Genomic DNA, 11903 nt, shown 5'->3' on the forward strand with positions numbered 1-11903 from the left:
GAACCTCAAACCCAAGAAGTGTCATCTATACATGCATTTGATTACGTTTCTAGGATATATCATTCCTAGAAAAGAAATATGCCCCAAACTTGAGAAAGTAAATGCCATAGAAGAATGGAAGCCACAATAACCATGACCAATATCATAGCTTTTCTGGGGCTGGTAGGAAATAATTAGCATTTCATCAAGCACTATGTCCATCGAATTAAAGAAACACGACATGGGAAAGACTAGAAGGGTGCCACATGAAAATAGAATGGTGATCAAAACAACAAGAAACATTTCATTTCTGGGTTCCTCTTGTGCTAGCAGGGAGATGGTGTGTTTGATCTGACAGCTGTCAGAGGTATGCCAGAGCTAGGTATCCTGGAACGCTGTAGTCAGCCTTTGCGACAGAGGAGGATTTCCCTTTAAAATGCGTTACCGCCCCCCACACTGCCCACTTCTCCCAGACACACACGGGACCACCACAAGGCTGACTACAACGTTCCAGGACACTGAGTTCCGGCATACCTCTAACAGCTGTCAGATCAAACACACCCTCTCCCTGCACACACCCTCTCCATGCTAGCACAAGAGGAACCCAGTCTGCAGCTTCACAGTTTTAGCTGAGATGTCTCTGTGCTTTCCCTGTTCTGGACACCTGAGTTTTACTATGTAAGTGTGCTATGTTTTTATTCTAAATAAATGTGTACATATGCTAATGAAGTCTTGTTCAGTTGCCACTTTTGTCTTTGAGCTCCCCTTGATCTTTCCGCATCTATGTTGACAGCGGCAGGATTCCTCATCACATCACCATCTATCTCTGATCTATATCCACCACAAGAGAATATACTGAAGAGGTGGAACTTGCAATGCGCTGGATTGGTTTGACTGTTTCTCTTTGTCAACAACAAAACTTGGCACTCTGGAGCAATATTGGGCAGCCTGTCTGGCAAAGTGTGAACTTGTCTCCCATTTTAATATCAATACCACCTGGGGGAGACCCGTGCTTCTTCTGCTCAGAAACTTGATTTGCTTACATCCAAGGCTTAATGTGCCCTTGTGGAGGAAATTATGACCCTGGTGGTGATACCTGGTAGCGGATTCTGGTAACCTTTTTTCTGTGGAACTTGGATGATGATCCGTGGGGTAACCCGACCCGAGATCTGATGACCTATCTATGGCCTGGTGACGCAGGATTATTTATTGCGTATCTTAAACGCACATCTGGTGAGTGCGTTTTTTACCCACTTGTGTGGTCTGCACCAATTGTCACTCCCGGATCAGGACGTCCACTCACCTGGAATTGTGATCTCTATATGATCCACATAATCACATTGAACTAATTTAAATATTTAATGATCACCTTCAGAGTGATATCACGTATTCGCATAAGTTTGAAATAGCATATTATTGTGTGTATTAACGTGTGTATCATCACTTAGCGCTGCACCATTTTATTTGGACATACATGTATTATTGGAGGTTTTTCTTGGTTACCTTTTTCGGTGTATCAGCAGCTTAATAATATTGTTGTGTATATATATATATATATATATATATATATATATATATATACTTCCATTTTTGTTTTAAGGTAGCGCTCACTAAATACCCTTTACTACATTATGAACTTGTACATTACCACCCTGGAAGTAGCAACAAGGTGGCAAACACCCTGTTACAGTGCCAACTAGCTAGGCCTCACTGAGATATGCATGAAGAAGCTGAAGAGATAGAGATTCCTTACTTGATTGGAGGAACCCCTGAGTAGGCCTCAGGTGCACCTCATCCATGTTCGGTGGTTGACTCCCCCTTCTGTAAAAGGCCTAAGTAAACATAGAGAGTTGAATAATACATACAAACATGAGCTTTCTAAACATTTACTGTATAAATTGTGAGCAAAGATACTATATGTTCCCTCTTGATTTGGAACTTTATCTAGTTTCATGCAACTAGTCACCTAGATGGACCCACTAGAGTCATACTGAGAATGTACGGCTCTTATTCAGGTATTCACCCAAACCTGCAGATCACCCTGTAAAATTCTTCTTGATATGAATGTAAAGAGGAAGATTCTAAAGACACATCAGACAGAAGATGTTCTTCATACTGTAATGTTTTATGAATTTCGACTTGGAAACAAAACTGACTTCATTGTGTTTTGACTAGCTAGACATGATTTGCTACTTTAGTGATAGGCTACTTTCTTCTGCTGGTGAGATGTGAAATGGATATCAGCATACACAAGGACACATTTGTGCATTTGCTGGCCTTCAATATCCCTGTCTGCACTCACCCACATAGTGTCTGAATGACAGCTGTAGTAAGTCGTACAGATGAATAGAACCTGTTACTGGTGAAACAAAGCCTTCCCCTGAGGAACTGTGGCAGAGAGCTATCTGCAATATACAAGTCACCACTCACCTAAATCAGCCCTTTAGGAAATATCTGACTTACTTACTGAACATATTTTCAACTCTGGCATTTTAACCTTAATGCACAACAGTGGATTTTACTGGAAAGTTAAACAAGCAAGTATCAGTAGAATCACAGGATTTGTGTACGGTGAGGTTTTTTTTCCCAGCTAGTTCATGGAGAAATAAAGCCACAGTGTATTTATTTTTAATAAACTCTAACATAAATGTAAATGTGGATGTAACATAAAAGCAAATGAAGTGTAAGTTTACCAGTAGCGGAGATATGATATAACCTATGAAAGTAGTATGATTATCAGTCTAATTCTGTGGTATTAAAGATACAGTATTGCTTTAATCAGTAATCAGTCATAGACATATGTTCTTCAATTAGCATTTGAAAAGGACAGAACAAGCCTCTAGATGGGGAGTGACACCTAAATGCTAAATTATATAGTATTTGTACATGTAAAATTCTCACCTTCCTGAACCTCAAAAGAAAAGTGCTAGTCATGTCCTCTACAAGACCAGAAGGAAATAGTGAGAAGCCCCTGAACTGTCTGAGAGCATTGATTTATCAAAAGATCAGTGAAATTATTTTATCTCTCATAAAAACTAAAATATTAGTTGGAGAGATGAAAATAATTCCTTCTGATCATACACATTTTGGGATACATGTACATATAAAACTATTTGTAGTGTATGTAGAATCCCAGAGAAATCCCCCAAACCATTATATGGGGCCTGATCAGGACAGCCGAGCAGTGATTGATTTTGTTGTGATCAGACTGATGTGCTGGTGTCGAAAATCCTATCCTTGTCCCTGCCATCAGAACCATTCATGCCCTATTTAACCTTGGTCACTTTAGAACAAAGAACTGTCCTGTGGGCTGGAAATGGAACACCCCCCAGGGTTGATTGGCCAAGGGCTAAAGTCCAGCCCAGGTCCGTATTCCAATACAGTACATTGAGGAGTATGGGTTATGGATGGGGTGATTTACATGGAGCTGGTTTGAAATTGGGGAATTGTGACTTTCTGAAGTGCTCCACTCCCACAGGATAAAAAAAAAGTTTATTTCTGTTTTTTTCATAGTGAATAGCCAAATTCTGTATGTCCTTTTTGTCTCTTTTGTATTTTTCGTAATTTATTTTTTTTTGTATATATTTTATGGACTGCTCACTTTTGGGTAATTATATTATAAAATTAATAAGCAGCTTCTGATTACTAAACTAGGACTCACATCCCTAGAGAGATTGTTGCATTGAAGTGTCTATGTCCTAGGTCTAAGCCCCTTGCTAATCTGTATGCAACTGTACTGTGTGTTGGCAGATTGAAAACTAGCAGATCTGCTAGGAAATCACTCTTCCCACTGTCCACACACTCAAACACATGACACACAGCAAATCGTACCTTGCCATCACCTAGCAGTTTGTCTGCTGATAGGTCTGCTAGGCAAACACACACACACACACGCACACACATTTCCGTCTGGCAGATCTGCCAGTTTACAATCTGCCATCAGATGATCTCACTGATTAAGCCACACCCAGTGGCATAACGCGCAATCGGCGCGTCGGTGACATAAGTGAAGGGTCATATAACATTGAAGGGAAGATATAGCTGTGGACAGCGGCCTGCGGGATAAGGTTTCCTCCAATCTTGAGGGGACAAAAGGACACTACTGCATATCACATTTGGCATATGTACACAAATTGCAGCCTCCATTATATCACTGCTATTTGCATCTATCCTTCCATCCTGGTAACAAATGGGGCTTATTCACATTTAAGAGCTCTAAGGAAATGGTCGCTTATGTTGCAGATGAATGGGCCCCAACCACATGTGCCGGCATAGGAGTGTACTGCATTTTATATATGACATTAATTTTTTGTCTTTTACAAGCCTAGAGGCATGTTTCTCTTTTTGACGCATATTGTGCTTGCTGCACTGCATACATGTGATAATTTATATCCATAGTATAATGTTTTGACACTCCCAGCTTGGGATATAACCATTTTGGTAGTAGCATATGTCTACATATTTACAACATGTTATATGGTATACCTATGGTATAATTTTTGCATACACCTCCTGTGGGAAGTGTTCACCTGTGAGCCAGTGCTACAAAGACTTTAGGCTCTAGTAGTCACTGTCTTTGTTGCACAAGCATTTAGACCGGTCTTGGTGTCATTTTATATGGTTTTAGGTCTGTGTGTATTGTCTCATACTGAGGTGATGGTAAACCAGGGCGATTGCCCAAATGTCAAACTTGTATATGTAATAAAGCATAATTTTTGTAAATTTTTCTGATTGTCACACTCTGTTCATAATGTAGCCACTTTCTCTGTGAATTTCTTTTCACAACCCCCCTTTTTTGTGCATGTCTTTTTTGGCTACTGAATGGAGACCATCTACTGGGTGATATGGTAACTTATTATACAACCTCTTAATAACTATCTTTAATTAATGCATCTTATGGGGCCCCCTACTGACTCCGGGCCCGAGTTTTCAAATGGTTAGTCCGCCCCTGGCCTGGGGCATTGTAAACTTATTGCAAGCTTTAGTTACTGCTGTGCACCAGGGAAGTGCACATGTTCATGTGAATGTTTTTTATCTGCATTTTTATTATTTATTTATTTCAATACTTATATAGCACTGTTGATTTACGCAGTGCTTTACATATATACAGTATATTGTAGATTCACATCAGTCCCTAACCCTCAAGGGGTGTACAATCTAAGGTCCCTAACTTACATTCATACATACACATACTAGGGCCAATTTTGACAGGATCCAATTAGCCTACCAGCATGTCTTTGGAGTTTGGGAGGAAACCCACGCAGGCACAGGGAGAACATGCAAACTCCAGGCAGGTGGTGCCATGGTTGGAATTCAAATGAACGACCCTAGTACTGCTAGGTGAATGTGTTAACCATTTAGCCACTGTGCTGCCCTAACTTTTATAATAAATAGTGATTTTATGGAAAGCACTATGATGGTTTAAGTAAATTTTGGGTACCAGTTTCTGGAATTTTGCCATCTGGGAACTGATGAATGTATGAGGTGGCACCTACAGTATTATATAGCGGATCATTTCCCTTAAAAGGGACAGGTGCCATTTTGACCGAATACATACATCATATAATATCTTTTTTTCTTTGGTTGTGCAGGAGTATTTATTATTTTTTCATGAATTACGTAGACCCCCACAACAACTGGGTCAGGGTTGCAAGAAAGAGGCCCTTTTCCTCATCAGCATGAGGACAAGATTCTTTGCCAGGGGGATCCCCCCTGACAAGGTACTCCATGTGTTGAGTGCATTGGACTTCACAGCAGCGAGACTTGTTTGCTATTTTCCCATCCCCTATTTTTGTGAGTGCAATTCCATTAGGCTATTTTTATTTTTAAGCTCCTAATAGATTCCTAAACTTACTACACCATCAGGGAGGTGTCACTGGGTAGTCACACTTTAAAAACTTATAGCATGCAGTAGGGGCAACTGGAGCAGATGTGGTAAGACCATCCACTAATTGCAGATTTAGTGCAGCAAATAGATCACTGTTTAGTAAAGTATTTCCTTTCTTTACAATGTGGAATTCAGCTTCTTTTGTTTTTTATTGAAAATGTATGGAGTACAAAAATGTGTAAGGGCATACGAAGAATGAGAGATCTCTCACAACACACTATTAATATTTCAAAATACGGTGGCATACAGAATAAGTACACCATGAAAAAAGACAACAAATTGGACAAAGGTGTCACGGATACCGAGTTTTGGTATCCTTTGAAACAAGTGTGACCAGAAATGTATGGACTTGCAGAGAGAACACCAGGCACAAGTATAATGTAAAATAATGTAATTTATTAAGAATAAGTTAATAACAAAACTATAAAAGCACCTCTAATATATCAGAAATGCATAAAATCAAACCAGAGAACCTAATAAGTGACCAAACAAATGATGAACAACTGCCCAAACCAAATATTATACAAATAGCAGGATGCAAGAAGTGTAATTGGTATCAGAGCCAGGGCCATACAGGCAGAAGGAGCAGGAAGCAAGCCAGGACAGGGATAGAGTAAATAGAAGGAACAAGCAGGCAGTTAAGGGATCAGGCTGCAGGGTCAGGATCAGGATGTCAGGATATGGATCAGAATCAGAATGCAGGAACACAGGTCACGGGCACACGGACAATCACCAAGGCAAAGAGGAGAAGAACAGGCAAGACTTAAAGGATATGTTCACCTTTTGGACAAAAATAATAAATGCACATTTTTTGTAGGCAAAAAAATGTGCATTTATTATTTTTGTCCAAAGGAGCCTATAAAGCATTGCACCCACGATCAGTGGATCACTGATGCCATGAAGGTCTCCTGCAGACCTGTCAGAATATCTGTTTGCCATACGAGACGTACAAGCAGATATTCTGATAGTAAGCTTGAATGAACTACCATGGCACTCCACAGCGCCGTGGTAGTTCATTGAAAACTACAAGCCGACAGCCGCTAAGGCTGCCGGGACTTATAAGTACTCATTCACAGAACTCTGATGTGGCCGTTGGGAGGAGCCCCGCACCGCCATGCTGTTTTCAAATCTGACAGATAGTACGGGGAAACGTCTACCCATATTATCTGCCAGAGGGAGGGGGTGGCGGGCGCGGCTGCAGCTGCGGCTATGGGAACATATTGCACGTTCCACCCTAAAAACGGGTGGAACATGTAACATGTTCTGAAGGTGAACTTATCCTTTAAATACGCTTCCTGCAATGAGCATCAGGTTATGTCTGATTACCAAAAGCTGCTGGCTGCTGAGAGACACCCATTTGTGAATACCGGAACTGCATCCTATAGGTCTGGGAACCACAGTGCCACTAGCAGGTGAATCCCTTTCTGACAAAAGGCCTAGAAAGGTGCATACATTGATCAGATAATAAAGACCTGTCACATTAGGGATTTTGTAACAGACAATATAGCATACTGTATACTTGGTCGAAGTCTCATCTAAGATAACTCTCTATGGCCTTAGGATCGTGTGAAGCATATGCATTTCAGTGGCTGGGTTATCCAGCACAATAGTATCCTCAAAGTTCCAAGTCCATGGGCAAGTTTAGAGGATGAGATCTTTGTCATAATAACAGTGTGAAAAGATTGTTATATATAAAAAAAAAAGAAAGAAAAAGGTTATAGAGCAAAAGTAAACAGAACAAGGATTTGGGTGGGCGGGGGAAATGGCAATATACCTATCGCACACATTCCTGGAAAAGGCTTGAGGATGGTGGGTGCTGTAGCAACAACCAGCTGGAGACTGGAAACATCACAGATCAGTGTTCATATTTGCCAGCACACCAGGGATCTTCAGATAAAGTCCAAATGGTTTTTGCAGCGCAGGATCCCTTCATCAGACATGTGAAAAGTGCAAACAAAAATGTATAGATATTTAACCCTTTCGCGCCGGCGCCTCCCGGTTCTTTAAGAGGATTCAGAAGCTGGGAGGCGGGTTTTGGGTCATGTGTCTGCCGTGATTCTCTGTCATGGTGGTTACATGATCAGAAAAGGTCCCGATCACAAGGGGAGATTGGGACCTTTTCGTGAGTCATGGACCTATGAGCTGGGAGCGTGCAGGGCACGCACTCCCAGCAGATATGTATTGTCAAATGGTACGCAAATATGCAGCCGCTTGGCATCAAGGCCCAGACGCCGAGAGGCCGCATATTTGTGTGCGCTCGGCGTCTAGGAGTTAAACTAACATTCGCCAATCAAAGGCAAAGAGGATTTTTACACTTGATTGACACTCCTCCCCCCTCCAGCTGCCAGCTTTACTACGCATTGGGCAGGTGATGGTGGACGTCCTGAAATCATTGGTTATCATGGCATCGGCAACGCTCTGACTAATGTCTTTTATTGCCATAATACGGCTGGCCACAATGCACATGCACGGCCGGCATATCGCATTATGATTGGCCGTTGAGTTTGTTTGCCTAGCAAAGGAGATGCTGTACCCTGCTGGCTATGATCTCCTGATCTGGTGCATCTGACAAATTTGCTCAATCGTAGAATTGACTTTAATTTTTAATAATAATGATAAATGGCCATGTCCTGCAGAGCTTACTCTGCATCCCTGACAGGGATCATTTTATCTTTGGCATATCTTTTAATGAAGATAGCATTTGGAGTTCTATTATTGGTGATAATTTTTTTTTCCATACCATTTTGGTGGGATTTATGATGTCAGATGACATCAGAGGGCAGGGGTGGATCCTTTCCTTTTGCCTTTGATTGGTGGATGTTAGTTTAAATATTTGTACATATTCGTTTGCAATTATCACATGCTTGGCAATGGGGTCCAGCAAGGCTTAGACACATTGCACTTCATTGCTGTGATCATTCTTCAATAAAAAAACATTTGGACATTATGTGAAGATCCACGGTGTGCTGGTAAATATGTACACTGATCTGTGATCTGTTTCCAGTCTCCAGCTGATTGTTACTACAGCTCCTGCTATACTCAAGCCTTTTCCAGGAACATGTGCGATTGGAATTTTGACATTTGTTCATGATTGGTTTCTATATTCTGCACCCCTGTGGCTGCCCAAACTGAGGAATTTATGGTTTGATTTTGCCCATACAAGACAATAGAGAACATATTCTACCAATTTGTCTTATAGTATATTTAGCTGTTGCAAATGGCATCTGACTTCTTTGCTATGATGTGATCATTCCTCAGTAAAAACAGTTTGGATGTAATCTGAAGATCCATGCTGTTTTGGTGAATACAGTGCCTTGAAAAAGTATTCATACCCCATGAAATTTTCCACATGTTGTCATGTTACAACCAAAAACTTAAATGTATTTTATTTAGATTTTATGTGTTCCCCGCTCCCACCCCTTTATACTTACCTGAGCCCCATCACGATCCATCACTTTGCATGAGACCAGCAGCTCTCTCTGCTCTGTGCCTCCTCACAGGGCAGATCCATAGCACCAGGAGCAATTGGCTTTTGCTGCTGTCAATCAAACTCTGTGATGAGGGAGCGAGTGGTGGGGTCGTGCCCTATTGTCTGTGAATGAGCAAGCCTGCATGGGTGCCCCCTACAGGAAGAAGCTTACTATGAGGGCACTGAAGAGAAGGAACCAGTGGCGGGGGACACGAGAAGAGGAGGATCTAGGCTGCACTGTGAAAAACCATTGCACAGAGCAGGTAAGTATAACATGTTTGTTATTTTAATGTAACCACTTGCCCTCCTGAGGATTTACCCCCCTTCCTGACCAGGCCAGTTTTTGCGATACAGCGCTGTGTTACTTTAACTGGCAATTATGCAGTCGTGCAATGCTGCACCCAAATGAAATGTATGTCCTTTTTATCACATGAATCGAGCTCTCTTTTGATCACCTATGCATTTATTTTTTGTGCTATAAGCAAAAAAAGACCAACAATTTTGAGAAAAAAAAACAATATTTTGGACTTTTTGCTATTAAACATGTCCAGTAAAAAAATTTAAAAAAATCTAATTTTGGCATAAATTTAAGCCAAAATGTATTCTGCAACATGTCTTTACTACAAAAAATCCCAATACGTGTAAATTAATTGGTTCACGTGAAAGTTATAGCATTTACAAATGGCGGTAAAGATACCGGGATTTTTTTTCCTTCTAGTAATGGCGGCGATCAGCGACTTTTAGCGGGACTGCGGCAGACATTTTGACACTGGGGGGAACAAACTTGGTGTCACTGACATCCCCAGTTACACCAATACAGTGATCAGTGCTAAAAAGCAGCACTGACACTGTACTAATGGCACTGGGCAGGAAGGGGTTAATGAGAGGGGCAATCAAAGGATTAGCTATATGCAGGGAGTGTTTTACTAGGGGGCGGGGGGGTGTGCTTCTGTTTAAGCACACTAATCGGGATGGCTGTGCTGTGCACAGCCATCCCGTGCAGTGTGCCCGAGCTGACAGGGAGGAAGACTGTTTGTAAACAAAACAGTCTTCCTTCGTCGGTGAGTGTCGGTAATCACCGGGCGCTGCTGGGCAATAACCGGCCGGGACCCGGTGATTGACATCCGTGGCTGCGAATGGCAGTGCCAGTGACATGATCTTGCATTTCTGGGTAGGGGGTGCGTGCGAGCTGCGTGCGCCCCCTACCCAGAAATGCAAAATCATGTATATATACACGTGATTTTGCGCACCGGTGCCGCTATGTAGCAGTTTATCTGCTATATGGCGGCGGGGAAGTGATTAAGGAAATCTGCAGCTTTACAATCACTTTGAAACCTAATATCTCAGCTTATGAAAGATAGTGTCTGTAAAAAGTGTATAAACATAGTGATCATATTAAATAAGTTTTATTTTAAGAATTAGGGTAATAAGCTGCAATTCCAGAATACAAGGTGACATTATTAGTTAAATTATATGTTTAAAGTTTTTTTACATCACTGTTTTAAAGAAACATTTGGATCCTACAATTGGAATATTTAACATCTGACAAAATAGAAGAAAAAAGTATGTGTCTTCATGTGTTTAAAAAATACATGTTAGAAACTAAGAGAATTGTTACTCTACAAACAAATTATAGTAAAGATGCAATTTACTGCAATATGACCATACATTATGTTCCAGAACTAATACTTCAGCTTTAATATTATGTCCACTTAAGCAAAAATCTGAAAACAGTAGGGCAGTAGTGTGTCTGACCTATCATTTCTGTTATGTCTACATTAACCAAAGAGAATGTCTGGCTTTTGTATCTGTTTGTGAATATCCCGTTAAAGGAAGTGTTGCAATGTAATTACATTATTAAGTGAAAATCCATGTTTTAAGAGGAAAAAAATGGAGAAAAAGTTAAATTCTCAAATGCAGCAGTTCACTATTTATAGGACATTAATGTAACCTGGCAATGACCACAATGCCAAGCAATGTCCCAAAAATATTACATCATTAACTGACAATAAACCCATTAAAATTACTTTTATTGGATTTTGTCTTTAAGTTGTTTTATGATTAAGGATTAAGGAATTGACCAAAGATTAAAGCTGATCTAAATCTTAATTGGATGACATTCAGTTTGCTAAAGCACAGTTTTCTACTCACCATTTTATTGTTTTAGAAAATACTGTTTTTATATTTGTTTTTGTCCTTTTTTTTACATCTCAGTGCTGCTCACTGTTGGCAGCCTTTGGTGTACCCACTTCTTGTCTACATGCATGCAGTTAAAGTGTATCTAAACCCCAAAACACAATTTGTAAGCCTTTTTCCCCTTTATTTTCACCTGGTGATCCAGCTAGTAACACACATCCTGGTTTAGGAGAGGGTAGTGTTAGGTGCATTAGGGTGGTTCTGAAGACTCAACATTTTTTACCTGTAGAGCCCCTCTAGATAGCCAGGAGGAGCAAGTTATTAATTATTAGTCAAAAAGACTGAGCTGCAGCTTGAGGAAATAGTTAGCAGGGTCAAATTTGGGTCAGGGCTGAAAGGCTCTGCAGATCAGCTCCCTGATACCTCCCTCTG

Source organism: Staurois parvus, unplaced genomic scaffold (assembly GCF_062004578.1).
Source record: "Staurois parvus isolate SC_StPar_1 unplaced genomic scaffold, SC_StPar_1.0 ptg000165l, whole genome shotgun sequence".
Taxonomy (NCBI): Eukaryota; Metazoa; Chordata; class Amphibia; order Anura; family Ranidae; genus Staurois; species Staurois parvus.